The sequence below is a fragment of the Vicugna pacos genome, chromosome 9, assembly GCF_048564905.1.
Source record: "Vicugna pacos chromosome 9, VicPac4, whole genome shotgun sequence".
Classification (NCBI taxonomy): Eukaryota; Metazoa; Chordata; class Mammalia; order Artiodactyla; family Camelidae; genus Vicugna; species Vicugna pacos.
In genome coordinates, this window is record NC_132995.1 from 76,384,573 (window position 1) to 76,399,180 (window position 14,608).

The 14,608-nt window shown below is 45.5% G+C and overlaps 1 long non-coding RNA gene across 10 annotated transcripts; it reads left to right on the plus strand.

Annotated features, from left to right (window-relative positions):
* Positions 1-319: 319 nt before the first annotated feature.
* On the plus strand, positions 320-13,956 carry LOC116281808 (uncharacterized). 10 transcript variants are annotated; one of them, XR_012076035.1, is made up of 9 exons: positions 320-920; positions 1,728-1,844; positions 4,243-4,368; positions 6,336-7,175; positions 7,840-9,860; positions 12,603-12,687; positions 12,831-12,957; positions 13,272-13,338; positions 13,504-13,956. It is a non-coding gene; the product is annotated as an uncharacterized lncRNA (long non-coding RNA). The 10 variants fall into 10 exon arrangements; XR_012076032.1 differs by having other exon boundaries at positions 12,831-13,338; XR_012076038.1 differs by lacking the exon at positions 13,272-13,338 and having other exon boundaries at positions 13,495-13,956.
* The last annotated feature ends 652 nt before the right edge of the window (positions 13,957-14,608 follow it).

Here is a 14,608-nt window from a genome sequence, read left to right on the forward strand (position 1 = left end):
CTTGATCGTTTAACTTTTGGTTTCCTTTTCCGCTGAGGCGCTGGCCTCCTCGGCGCCTTGTTGTTCGACGTGGAGAACTTGGCTTGTTTTCCTGACGACTCTTTCTTCTGAGCGTGGACCTGATCGCGGCTCCCTGCCGTCACGTGAGCTGTGAGCGTGCGCGCTTCCCTCACCCCAGAGCCCGCTCCTTCCTCGGTTCCCCCGCCGCCTCTCCCAGAGCTCGCGGCCCCCTCTCCTCTCCGCCCGCCCGGCTGCTCCGCGCGGGCCGCACCCTGTCGCCGCTGCCGGTATTCCCGCTCGTTCCCGCCTGGGCCGCGCGTCCGTCTGCTCGCGTTCATCATGAGCATGCTCATCGCGGTTCGGTTCTAAATTGCGGCCTTCGCGTCTGCTCCTTTCCTGGTCGTTTTCTCTGGAATCAGACGTTTCTCTGACGTTCTCGTGCTCCCTTCCTTTGCCCCTTGATTTCATGTTCTTTTCCTCACGTTGGTTATGCTCGCAGCGCCTTCCTCACTCTGATTTCTCTTCGCTCTTACTCATCCTTTTAGATCCGGCCCTTTTCTCTTTTCTTCACCTTGTTTTTGTTACATTTGTCACTTTTTCCTGCATTTCTTCTGCTGTCTCTCTCTTTGCCGTTAGACTTACGTTCTTTAACTTTCTTTTCCTTTTTGCTTTTCCTGTTTGGACTCTCACGCACGTGACCGTGATCGGTTGCCGTTTTCTATTTTTACCCTCGCGGGGCTTCTTTGATTTTCTTTCAGCTCACCCTCGTCTGCTTTGATCCGCCTCTCACCACTCGATTCCCTCACTCGTTCGACACAGTGAGTCAGCAACTGCTCTCTACGCCCACTGTATCATGAACCAGTCCTACCAAGATGACACGACCAGGCCGCGTTTCAGAGGGTTCATGGTTGATGATCCAGGTAACCATGATCAACGTGCAACAAAAATACGTGGCCCTTCAAAGTTACCAAGGTTTTTAAAAAATTAACATCTTCATCAAATTATGTTACCCAACGCCTCTGACTTCAAGCTTTTCTGGGCTCTAAGTAAGATTTACAGTGTCTGGATTTCTTAAGGAGGTAACATGCAGACAGTCAGATTTTACAAAAAGGAAAGCTACACATTCTTTTGGATAGTGGATTATAAATTTAAGAAGGTGGGGCTAGAGGATGGCGTGAACTTGGAGAGGAACAAGAGAGCACTGAGGGGACATACTGACAGACAGGTTGAGGAAGGAGAAGAAGAACAAGGAAAGTGTAAAGAAAAGACGCTTCCTCATCCAGCAGGATAGTGTTAGGATCATTCATATGCATAAAATTCATGTAATTATCATAATTTGGGCTGAAAGGAAATTATAAAATCAAATGCTTACCAATAGTATATCAAGTAGCCCATATTTTTAACTAAAGAAAAATGTTTTAGTTGGGAGACTTTCAATTCATTATGGAAAATTAAGTATTTAAAATATACGTTTAGATGAAAATGATAAAACGTGCACCCCTCCCTGCTTGGACGTATTTTGATGCATTGACCTGTCTTGTTTGTTTATTTGTTTGTTTTGTCTGCTGTTGCCCCCGCACGGAGGCAGCCAGGCTATGTAGTAGACAGTCCTCAAGGGAGGGTGTTGAATCCCTAATTTTTTAAATTTTAAAAGCCACAATCCAGACTTGAGACCAAAGAATTGGAAAAATACCTGATGGGTCAACATCTGTGTTCTCTGCCCCTAGGACTGAAGAGTCTGTAGACTTGTGAGAAAGGAGAGAAGCCAGGGAAAGTGAAGATGCCAGGTACCTGAAAAAGGACCTGTGCCCAGCTTGCCCCTGGATTCATCTGAAGAGGGTGTGGTAAGACTTAGGCAATAATAAAACACTCCTCTCTGCATGATTTTGGAGATTCCAGAGCAGAAGGAATGTCACTTTCCCTACTTTGAGAAGGCGCTCAGACCCCCGCGTTCTCCCTCACTGCCCCGTTGTCCATGGCACGGGAGGGACAGAGCGGCAGTGGCGGGCAGTGTGGGATGCTGGAGTTGAGACGGGGGCAGAGATTAGCTCCCAGGGGCCCTTTGTGCCCCAGGATGGCACACGGCACAGCAGGAGCATCTCCCGGGAGCCAGGGGCTAGGAGGGGCTGCGGGAGGGCCTCTGGGGCCTGGCTGCTTGTCTCACTCTCCCAGAAGTCTCAGGAGCTGGTGTCCACCACAGGGACACCGGGACGCACATGTCACCAGCCAGGCGCACAGACAGGGTGCCAGCTGGCCACCGGGCAGCCCCGGGGCCTGCGTGCAGTCCCGTGTAAGCGGACGGGCCTTGAGTTGACTGGGATTGTTTTCCCAGCATCCAGTGGAAGAGGCGCTTGAAAGAAATTGAAACTTAACATTCCTTGCATCCTGGAGCAAATGGGCTGGGATTTATACCCACTATATTATTCACCGTGATAGATTTTGAAAGAAGTTCGCTTTCTAATATTATTAGTAACAAATAATGTCTTTTTCAGATTCAATATGACCTGTCAAAACGTTACAAAACACTAATCTCAGCTGGTGTAAAATTCAGATCTGAGTCTCAGGCAGGTGCTCAAATGTTAAACATACTTTCTTTTTTAAAAAACCTCCCACCGTAACTACACCAGTACCAGCTAAGGTTACCGAATATGTACTGTGTGCATAGATGACATACTTAGTTTAATCCTTTCAATAATCCTGTGAGGTAAAGTCTCTTGTTATGTACATGTTTTATATGTGAGGAAGCTAAATAAATTGCAGGAGGTCACAAAGCTTGAATTTCTGTGTAATTCAAGAACCCTTTGCACAACTGTTCTGCCATTCTGCCTAGAAATGAATGAAATACTGACTAGTCTTTAAAGTCACACAAAATCATCAAAATCCATGTTTTTCCTAATCTTTGAAGTTTTTCTGTTGGAGAATTTAAGGCAAATTCAAGAGGGCTCTTAGCCAAGACACCCCACATAGTCTTAGGATCCAGTTTAACTCCAGTTTCCAGAGAAGCAAGACGGCTGTGACCTTCTCTTTAGAAAGCCTGGTCACTGTCCTGGCCGTTCCCCTTTGCGGCTCACCTGGCACGATCAGTAGGTACTTCTTCTCCCCATTTGGCCCTGACCCCGCAGATCAGTGTCCTATTTTTCGGTTTTCACGCTTGAGCTTCTGTGCTTTAGTCTGCTTCCTGTCCTGCCCCCCGACCCCTGAAGTCTACTTGTTTATCCTTCCTAGGTCAGTGACTTCATTTTGAAACCCAGTATTTTGCAGAGAAAAAAAAAAAAAAAGGCGGCCCTGTTTTCAACAAAATCATTTTCGTAAAGGCAGCTTGGTTTTGTCTGCCAGAGCGATGTCATAAAGTTCTCTCTGCTGTCAGTGAAAACTAGCCTAAATAAGAAATAGACGAAACCCAGACTTTGTGACCTTTTCCAGGATAACAGGGCTTCAGAAACATCCACTTGAAATGCGACTCTCATCTTGCCATTTTCCCCCATAATAAATAGTTATGGTGATTTTTTTTCCCCACACCTCTCATCTAGAAATATATTGTTTTGAAGAAAAGTTTGAAAGTTAAACACAAATCTCACTGAGAGTATTTGATGTCTGTCTTATAAAACTGTGCCTGAATAGAGTTGTTCCTGAAGTTCTGCTTTTGACCTTAAATTAAAGTTTAAAGAAAGGAAAGGGATTATTACTTATTATTAGATTTTTATGTAAAAAATTATGAACTTTCAACGTATAAATTTCAGGTTTCCCCAGCAGGCGTTATTACTTCCTCTGATTGTCTTTTCATTTTCCTGTGCTGTCCATCAACCCACTGCTTCCCATCCTTCTGGGATTTTCCTCAATTTCTGTTTGCATTACAATGTCATGTTTCTCTTATTTTAAGTGATTTTAATTTCATTTTTAATATATAGTGAGAACACACTGTAATAAGTTCATTTCACTACTTTTCACTCTCAAAATAACTTTGTCTTTTGAAATTTTTGCCTCCTAAAATAAGTCAAGCATTTTAGACTCTTCATAGAAAGAAATTTCTCTTTTCTCTTTGAATTTTTTGTATTTATAGAAAAGAGTTCCATATGTCCAAACACTTTTCTAAAGTCATGGTGTTTAGTAAAATAGAATCTTCAGTGTAATAAACATTTCTCCAGTTGGATATTTCTATTTACAAAATTAAGTGAATTAATTTATGGCTTTATGTTTTTATGCTGGAAGAAATATTATTTTCTTTCTTTTCTTTCTTCACAGTAGGAAGAGCTCTGTTGGGTGTTTTCTGACTAAGAAAGTAGCATGTGCTTATTTACAGCACCTAGACTATGAAAATAACTCAGCAATAGACGCATAGCAACACAGGCCTACAGAACATAGTACTAGGTGAGAGATGTTAAGAAATAGAATGTGAAGCTATCTAAGTAAGTTTAAAACACCTGTGCAAAAAACAAAAATAAATTTTGTAGAAATATGTGCAAACATTTATATCCTATGACTTAGAATCGTTGTCAATGGTGGAAGGGTGGTTTGGGTGATCTAAACGGGAAATGTGGATAATAGAATAAAAGAAATTTCAGACAACCTCCCTCAAACCCACCACTTACAGATCACCGTAGGTTGCGTATTTTGGAGTACAGTCAGCCAGATACACCCACACACACACACGCACACACTTCAAAGCGGGGTTATAATCTGCTTTTGGTCTTTGTTTTCATTTAGCAATACGATAGGTGATACATAATCATTTTCCATGTAGCTCATGCGTGGATGTGCATGACTTACTGAATGACTACCCTATTGATACATACTCAGACTGTTTCCAGTTTTTTTAATAACTCATCTTGCAATGAGCATTCTTACACATACATCTTCATCTATTTGCTTTCACTAGAAATGCACCTTTAAATTATTGAAACAGGTTGTCAAACTGCCCTCCAGAAACACCATTTGACATTCCCAATATGGAACTTTCCGATTCCTACTGAGTAAAACTTGTAAAACAAACCAACAGAAACAAAAGTATCTCCATGTTCCAGCCATCGGAAGGTCCAGATCTCAGCAATAGAGTAAATTTACTCTCAGAGTCCTTTCTGTCCCGTGGGAGACCAAAGACTACAAAAGCATGTTACTGTCAGCTCGCAGCTGACAGGCAAGCACTGGCTTCCCCTGACCTGAGCGTCAGGGACTGAGCGAAGCACAGCGGCCAGGACGCAAGTGGAGCTGCCCTCGGGCCGTTTCTATGACTCCGTCTAAGCGGTACGTCACCTTTTTTGCCCTTGTGTATGTATCAGAATCCTGAAGTTTATAAAATCAAAGCCTTTGATTACTAAGAGTGGGACTTGTGTTCTAAGCAATTATGAGTTCTCTGTTTTTCAGTCTGATTCTTAAAGTGCCTTTTAAATTCTCTTGAAGGTCCTGACTTCATTAGTAACCTTATGTCCCAAACAGTCAAATAAGTTTTCAAACACAGCTACAAAAGGAGACAGCACCCACCCCCGGCCCCCCCTGGGGGCTTCCCGCAAGCCCGTGAGCTGCAGGGCCCTGGGCTCCTCCCTCCAGCCTGCGGTGCCCGTTCCCACAACTGGGACGTGGACACGTCCACTCGACACCGCCTCCAGGATCCAGAGCAGGTCTTCTAACAAATACTTACTAGTGAGGTAACTCACAGTAATAATTAGGAGTAACAAATGTGAGTGTCCGGAACCCAGTAAATACCCATTCAGTGGTAGCAATTGTCAATACTAAGATAAAACATAGGGGTGTTGTTGAAGGAGAGAAGCAGAAAGCAAAAAATTTCAGACAGTCCTGATGGCTGGCGAGAGCCCCAGTTTCGGTGCTGGGGCCAGAGTGCGTCTAGAAACGTGGGAATTCACACGGACTGGTTAGAGGAAGAGAGGGAGTTGCTCTGAATTAGGCTCAGCGTTCAGGGCTACCAGCAGCTTCTCTGAACGGAAAACACCCATGTGGCCTTTAACAATGTGTGAATGTGAATAATCACCTCCTCAGGGAAAGTCCTTAAGCTTTTCCCACCCAGTATCATCGCTACCCCCAAACCACATTGCAGAAAGAATTGCTAAATACCTATTTTCCTAATGCTACTAGGTGGCAGAAATTTAAGTTGATAATCTTTTTTCAAGGCATATCTTTATTAAAGGGGAATTATTCAAAGCCATCTGAGCGGTAACTTTGAACCAAAGGCTAACTGACCTGATAAACCTACTGTGGGTCAGTGGCCCCACAGCATCAAAGAGGAGCATTTTCAAATGAAAAAAAAAAAACTCCAAAAGGAGTTTCTTTAAGTGAACTTAAATTCTTAAATTTAGTGAGTCTGATTTATTTCTTGCACACAGATATTATATTACTAGATATTATATTGCTGGAGAAGCTGAGCTGGGATAAAAAGAGACAGACTAATTCTCTGAGGATACGGAAGAATCGTCTGTTGATCGCTCGGAGGAAGGCACTATATAAATTACAGTATAACAATACTGCCTCTTTCTGATAACACAGCACCGAAAGAAGAATTCGACCTGACAAGAAGTCGAATCTACTGTCACACTGTTTTGATCCTCTTGCTGATGTGACAAAGTGCATGCTGATACCTGCTTTTATTTGATTAACTGTGGCTGCTCTGGACGATGACTTGTCCCACTTGAAGTACTGACTGTAACCGTCTGCCACTGGTAATATCTGTGGGCCCTGTGACCGAGCAAGAAGCATGTAACCCACACCCTGCAGGCAAAATCAGGCCCGCGAAGATACCCGCATTCTAACCCCCCACGTCTGCGACCACATCACATAACACGGCAAAAGGGACCTGGGAGATGTGAAGTTAAGGCTCTTGAGGTGGGAGGTCAGCCTGGCTTTTCTGAGCCCGATGTGCCCACCAGTGTCCTTACAAATGAAGGGAGGAGGCAGGAGAGCTCGAGCCCGAGGTGACGTGCAGGTGGAAGCCAAGCTCAGAGAGAAAGCAAGGGGGAGATGGGTGTGAAGACGCTCCGCCGTGGCTTCCGTGGCGGACAAGGGCTCACACGCCCAGGGATGCAGGTGGGCTCCCGAAGCTGGAAGAGGCGAGATAATGGGTACCCTCCTAGAGCCTCCGGAAGGAACGTAGCCCTGGATTTCAGAGTCAGGCAACCTTGATTTTAGCCCAGCAAGACTGACTTTTTGGACTTCTGACCTCCAGAATTGTAAGTGATAAATTTGTGTTGTTTTAAGCCACTAAGTTTGTGATAATTTGTTATAGCAGCAATAGAAACTGCCGCAACACCTCTGGGCTCATGGCACAGAGCCACACTGGTGTCACTGTAACTGAACTGAGACAGCTTCCTGTGCCTCTAAGCCAAGACGGCGCTGTGACCATAAGCCAGGGAGGCCCTCAGCAGAAGCTCACTTCGCTTCTGTTTATCTTCAGCCCTTTTGAGAAATGGAGTGTTAGCGAGGGTTCCTAAGTATTGAAAGAAACCAGTCCTTTCCTGAATTTAGTTCCCCTCTCTTAGGTTTTTAAAACCCCAAAACATTTTCCAAAAATGTATTTACAGCTCTACACAATGACTTTTAGTCAACTTGGCCTCTCATCTGTACTCAGAACTAAGTAAGAGGAGACCACAGGTTGTTCACAAAGGCTTTAGAACGTGGCACGATGTCTTCACCGCTGTCACAAGCTTTGGCCACGTCCTTGCGCTAATAGGCTGTGCTTGGAAAGAGCTGGAGGCAGCTGATCAAAACCTCACACCGGGGCCAAGGGGTTGAATTATGAGCGTATAAGCAGCCGCGGTGCCGAGCAGCACTCACCTCCCACTAAAGAGCACTTGTGTTACGCAGTTACCCCATTCTCACCATCCCTGTTTTCAGGGGAGGAGATTAAAGCTTAAGAAGTGGCACCATCTCCACACCACCTACAACTGACTGCCTGTGGGTCTGATGGACGCCAAGAGTGAGCTGTCAATCACGACTCTACATCCCTCCTCCACATCAGAAGCCCTACGGCTGACAACCTGGCAGGTTTTCTGTATGACAGCGTCACGGCACGTTTGTTGTTTTCTGGATGTTCTAAGTGCGCTACCCCAGCAGGTTCCTGAGGACGCAGGAAGTGTGTGCTAGAGGAAGCCTGTACTTTGTACCCGACGCCAGGCACAGTCCTGCGGCCACACGCAGTCAGGGGATGGGCAGCTGGGAAGTGCAGGCGTGGCTGTCCCATGCAGCACCCTCGCTCTCATGGGCCCAGTGGAAAAGCTCGCTCACTGAGGTCACAACAGTGACTCCTTCAAAAGTAAGGAAGCAATGGAAATGACGAAGTGCACAGTTTGATGCTGACCACTGCAATGGTTCCACCGAGGAAGAAAGGCTGGAGGAGCCCGATGAGGTCCGTCAGACTGGGTAGCAAGCCTGGCGAGCGTGGACGAGGCCGACCAGGATGACACACACCCAAGATCTGGAGTAACGCAAGTCTTGGAGGAAGACTAATGCTCAGAACCAGAGAAAAATAGTAAGGAAAACGAGAAAGTCAGAGTGGGAAGAGTTTTGAGAAGGGAGTGGCCCCCGGTCTGACAGTAATGGTGTGAGGCTGGCAGGACCTCTCTGTCCCATCGTGCTACCTTTTAGTACGTTTTCTGGGTAAGAAGATGGCTCGTCAGACTTGACTGGAAAAGGCGTAACGAACGTTGATGAGAAGGACTTGGAGCCCCAATTTAATCAAGATTCCGCAGCTGAACCACTGCATCCCAGGGAAACGTATATCGCCTGGGAAACAGGCCTGGGAGCCAGGGAGACCTAGCGTCTACTTTGTTCTCCAAGCAAGTCACTTAGCAGATTTAAATTTCAGTTTCTTCACCTGTAAAGTTGGGATAACGGTGTGTACCTAAAGGGCTGGGGAGACACTTCAATGTCTCATATAAAACACTGTAACACAGCACCTGGCGCATGTTCAATGCTCGATGCGCGGTAGCTCTTCATTTCATTATCATTATTTTACAGACTAACTAGTTGAAATGACATCAAAAGTCTTTAAGAAATTGTGAGGAATAAATACTATGAGTAAGTAAATAGTCAATAAAACCAGAACTGATTGTAGTAAAGACAGTTTTGAAGCGTTTCCAAAGTGAACAGCCATCCCCAGCAGTAGTGTGGGTTCAGTACGAATAAACCACGCCAATAATGCAATTCCCTTTTTCTGAAGGGCAATATACTGGAAATTAGAACAGTTTTGTAGGCAAAGAGTGTTGGAACTTCAGCATGGCCCAGAATTCAAGGCATCGTTATGAAAGAACTATGGACTTGTTGTTTTGGGTAAGAGGATTTTTAACTCGTTGAATAATCCGAACAATGCTAGTTAGGAAATGTTATACATTCAGAGGAAGGTTTCCAGGAGGGACAACTTAGAGGTTGGTCCTTCAGCCCTAAACTGTTCAACATTTTCACCAATACCTTTTATGCTAACGTCGTCAGCCTGGAGATCGGTGAAAGAAGGCTGAGTTACTAAATTAGGATCAAAAAATTCTCATGTGGCTGAAACACAGACCAAACCAAACAACACAAAATTTGCCCACAAAAATTCTAGTCTTTCACTTTGGTTCAGTATCAGACTTTATAAGCAGAGCATGGGGTACATGCCTTAGCGGTTTGTATTTTTTATAAAAAGCAAGGTCAGTACAAGTCAACCGTGCAGCTTTGCTTCCACCCCTGGGGATATTCAAGCCCAGAGAAGAAATGACCTGGCCGGACCTGAGGGGTTCACTGTCGCTGTGTGCGAGCCTGCACTAAACGGCCGCTGAGATTCTAGGAGCAGCTGTTCACTGGAGCCTGGTGTGTTCTCTGTCCCACAGCTGAAGTGGCCTCAGGATCTAGATGGCCCAGCAGAGCCCACGGTGACAAAGGTGAGGGAAGACGCATCCTAAAGAGAGGCCAAAGGGCCGCAGGTGGGCCTTCCCTGCTGCTGACCAGGGGTGGGGCAGCCGCGGGGCCCACGGGGGCTGGGGTGGGGGCCTGAGCGGGGTGGCCGCAGCGCAGGTGCAGGTCCGGCTGCCGGGACTCACGAGCCCTCCCTCCCCTGCGTGACGGAGCTGAGCTGACTTGGGCTGCCGCCCACGCGCAGTAGGGTTGACATTAACTTCCTCTTTCCTTGACCCTTTCAAGGGAAGACTGGTTCACGGTTCAGTGCACGTTTTTGAAAAGGAATAGTGTGTGGCTGGTGGTGAACAACTTCTGCCCATCCCCACTCCGGAGCCCCTCTCAAACTTCAAGGTGCATGTGCAGCAGCTGGGGATCTTGTTAAAACGCAGATTCAGATTCAGCAGATCTGGGTAGAGCCTGAGTCTCGGTTTCCAAGCTCTCAGGCGACGACGATGACCAAAGCCCATAGTTTGAAAAGTAAGGGACTAGCAAATTTAAAACGGAAGCGAAGTGGATATAGGGTAGCGGGAGCCCACACTGGCCGCTCACTAGAATCACCAAAATACTGACATCTGGCCTGATCGAGACCAACTGAATGGGACTCTCTGGAGATGAGGCACGCTTTTCAGCTTCCCCATGATTCCTACTCTCTAGATTGACTGGCTGATGCATCTAAGCAGCTTTGGAACTAAGAAGCTTACTTTTTGTAATAAAAAAAAAAAGAGATACAGATATATGTGTGTGTATATATATATATAACTTATGTATGTAAAACTAAGAAGCTTTGTGACTTAGATATACATAAACTACAAAACTTCTTAAGTATCACTATATATGTGTGTATGAGTTATAAAAACATGTATAATTTAACATATAAATAATTTCTGGGGGAAGTTTCCATTAAAACCATATATATATAATAAATATATATATAAACACATAATACAGGAGGTACAGGAGCTCCTAAAGCCCCCTCTATCGTAGTTGTAAATATAGTTGGCAAATTAGTATCTAGTGTATGGTTAAGAAATATGTCATTCCAAATGTGAGAACTTTCATGATAGTATTAGACAGTGGTTCCTACACATCACTGTATTAAAAGTAAACCATGGATACCACCTTATACCCAGTAGGATGGCTACTATTTAAAAGAAAAGAAAAGAAAAGAAAAGAAGTCTTGTTGAGAATATGGAGAAATTCGTACCCTTATTGGTGGGAATGTAAAATGGCACAGCCACTGTGAAAAATAGTCTTGCTGTTCCTCAGAAATTAACCATAGAATCACCACGTGACTCAGCAACTCCACTCCTGGGTATATACCCAAAAGAACTGAAAGCAGGATCTTGAAGAGTTATAGTCATACTCATATAAATATATTCATAAATAGAACATATTCATATTCATATAAACTCTGTTTACGGCATTATTCACAGTAGCCAGAAGGTAGAAGGAACCCAGGTATTCAGCTACAGATAAATGCGTAAGCAAGAACGATTTATAGATACAATGAAATATTATTAAGTCTTAAAAAGGAAGGAAATTCTGACATATGTTGCAACATGAATGACCTTGAGGACAATATGCTAAGTGTAATAAGCCAGACACAAAAGGATAAGTACTGTATGATTCCACTTATGTACCTAGAGTAGTCAATTTCACAGAGACAGAAGATAGAAAGGTGGTTGCCAGGGACTGGGGAAGGGGGAAGTTTCGGTGGTGCAAGATAAAAGAGTTCCGGAAATGGATGCTGATAAAGGTTGCACAAAAATGTGCATGTTTAATACTACTGGACTGTACACTTAAAAGTGGTTAAGATGACAAATGTTATATGTATTTCACTATAATTTTTGTAAAAAGTAAACCAATGTAAAATCTTAAATATACCAAGAGCAACTTTGCACTATAATCTAATATGGATAATATATTATTATTACTTTGTATTTTGTGTCGTTACAATTTTAATACTGATAATGATATTGGGAGATGCACAGGGCAGACATGATCTCTATTTTTAAAGTTAATGAAACTGAGGCTCAGAGAGACAAGACTAGAGCTCGGGACTCCTGACTCAAGGACTGGTATCACTTCCTTCCATCTCTTCCCTGGCCACACTATGCTGCTAGTGGCTGGGTTTTTAGGGGTGTGTGTGTGTGTGTGTGTGTGTGTGTGTGTGTGTATGTGTGTGTGATAGTTATTTACATTAATACTGTGCTTGGATGTTTTTGCGATTATAAACATCTCTGATAGGTTGATGCGGGAGGGCTGTTTGTCTCTTTGCCAAGCTGGTGACAATTTAATGATAGTATTGTCAACCAGTGTCTTCGATGCTTTCACATTTATCAGACAGTATAATCATCTCTACTATGCCAGTTGCTCACACACCAGAAATGAGCTCCAGGAACAGACCATCACTCTGACAAGGATAATAGGTCATTATTACCAAATCAGCAGCACAGTGCTTTAAAAATAAACGACCCTGCTTCCCATCATTATTTATTTTTCATAAGCGCCTCAGGTTTGTCTTAGCATCTAACAGCAGGAGACAATTATCTCATGACATTCTTCTATTTTTTAGCAGATCTTAAATGGTCTTAAATGGTAAATGGAGCGTTTCTGCTCACCCCGATCAGGAAGCCTGGGTGGTTTTACAGGAGCTTTAACAGGAAATGGGTCGAGTTCGTGTTACCTGCACAGCAGACACATACAGTCTTTTCCTTTCCATCCAGTTCTGTCCAGAAAGAATGGCCAGCGAGGAAGGTGGGAGTGGAAGGGGAAAAGGAGAAGAGCTATGTACTCATCCCATGAATTAAGGTGAGTTTTTAATGTTCTCTTCATGCTGCCTGATCAGCATCAGCGTGTGCAAACAGCCCCCAAAGCTCTCCCTTCCCTGTGGGAGTGTTTTAAAAGGGGAAGTCCTAACTCATAAAAGGAAAAATTCTCCTCCTCTTGCCAAGGACTCCCCCACCTCTTCCTCCGTCAGCCAGGACAGCCTGAGGGGGCTGGACACCTGCTCTACCACCTGGCAGGAGGCTCTGCGCAAAGGAAGAGCAGCCCCCGGCCCAGCCCGGAGCCGGAGTCTCGGTACATCACCCCCGGCGGGAGGAGGGCGCGCGGGGCCGGGGCGCTGGCGTCCCGCGGAGGGGAGGGGGGCCCGCCGAGGAGCCCGGCTTCCTTCCCAGCCGAGAACCGTCCTCTCAGACGTGGCCGCTCGCTTTCCAAACAAAAAAGAAGCTTGTAGCTGTAAGAGGCCGCGGTGGGCTTCCTGCTCCCCCACACTTTTAGAAGCAAAACCTATTTATGAGGCTTTATTAAGTGCAAATAAGTCCCTCGGCTTCAACGGAGAAGCAGCAGCTGCCGAAGACGTGGTCATTTGCATATAAATGACATGATTTCAGCTCCGAGAAGAATATTGAAACATGTACCTGTCGAAAATGGAATCCTGATAGAGTCACACATATTAAGGTCAGATATTGTCGTTTTTAAGGCTGCTGCCTGCGGCTGGCTGCACCGCCTCACACATTCAGTTCTGCTTGGGTGATACGAGTTTTATCTTCTATGAAATGGAGAATTTTTATTGTGAATTAATTAGACCGCTTTTTTTTCCTTCCGAAACATGAGCGCATTTAGGTCAATAAGCTAAACGCTCTACAAATGCAGAGGCTCCGTGACAGCCGAAGTTACCAGCGGCAAACCGGGCTTTCTGCACAGCTGACAGCGAGGGGCGCGCGCCCAGGGGCCTTCTGGAGCTGAGACCGCGTCCTCTGCTTTCGCTCCGCCCGCGGCAGGGGCAGCTTTTACTGCAGGGCCGAAGGGAGCGCTTCCATATTCTAAGAAGTTTTCCAACAGCCCGGCTAACAGATTAGGGGGCAAATTACTGCAGCCCAGAAGCTCCTGCCAGGTGGCCCAGGGCCCTCCACATGCCTGCCCCCTGGCCTGGGCGTGACGGTCACAGCAGGTGGGGGACAGATCCTGGAAACCTCCTCACGGCTTCTGGAGGAAGGAAATGGGTTCCTCTGAAATCTGTCCCAGCTTTGGCCCTGCGTCAACCGCGGGGCGTGCGGGCTCCTCCCCGACCTGCGAGCAGAGCTGGGCGGAGGCTGCCGCCGGCCCGCCCCGCCCCGCCCCCGCCCCCGCCCCTCCGGCCCCGGCCCCGCCCCCCGCCCCGCCGCCGGCCCCGCCCCCGCCCGCCCGCCGCAGCTCCCTGGCGCAGGGAGACGGCCTTCCGGAAAGGGTGATCGCCCAGTGGTAACTTTAGATTCTCGTGCAGAACAACAGTATCTTGGGATCCTTTAAGTAACAGACTTTACTTGTATCGATTCAGCATCTGATCACTGCATTACTTATGTATTAAATAACTCAGGTAACAAATTCGCAACACATTTTAAAATCCTGTGTGTTAACATTTACTGGATGACTCAAGTCCTTGGTGTGCTGACACTTTTTAAAAGAGATAATTAAAGACGACTAAGAAATAATTAAATAGCTAGCAGGGAAAAAGAACAATTTAGAAACTCACCATAAATATATGTCTCACAGAGAACTTTAAAGCCTTTAGAGAACTCTATTATGCTAACTTGAAAAAAAGAGTCTCAGTGACAATTTGCTGATGTAGTCGGTTTATTCTCTTAAATATGGAGATTTATATGAACTCTTTGCAGAGGTTCCTATGATGCTTTAGGTTTAATAAAGACTTTAAAACTATAAATTCTAAAAAGCTTAGTCCTGGTAGCTG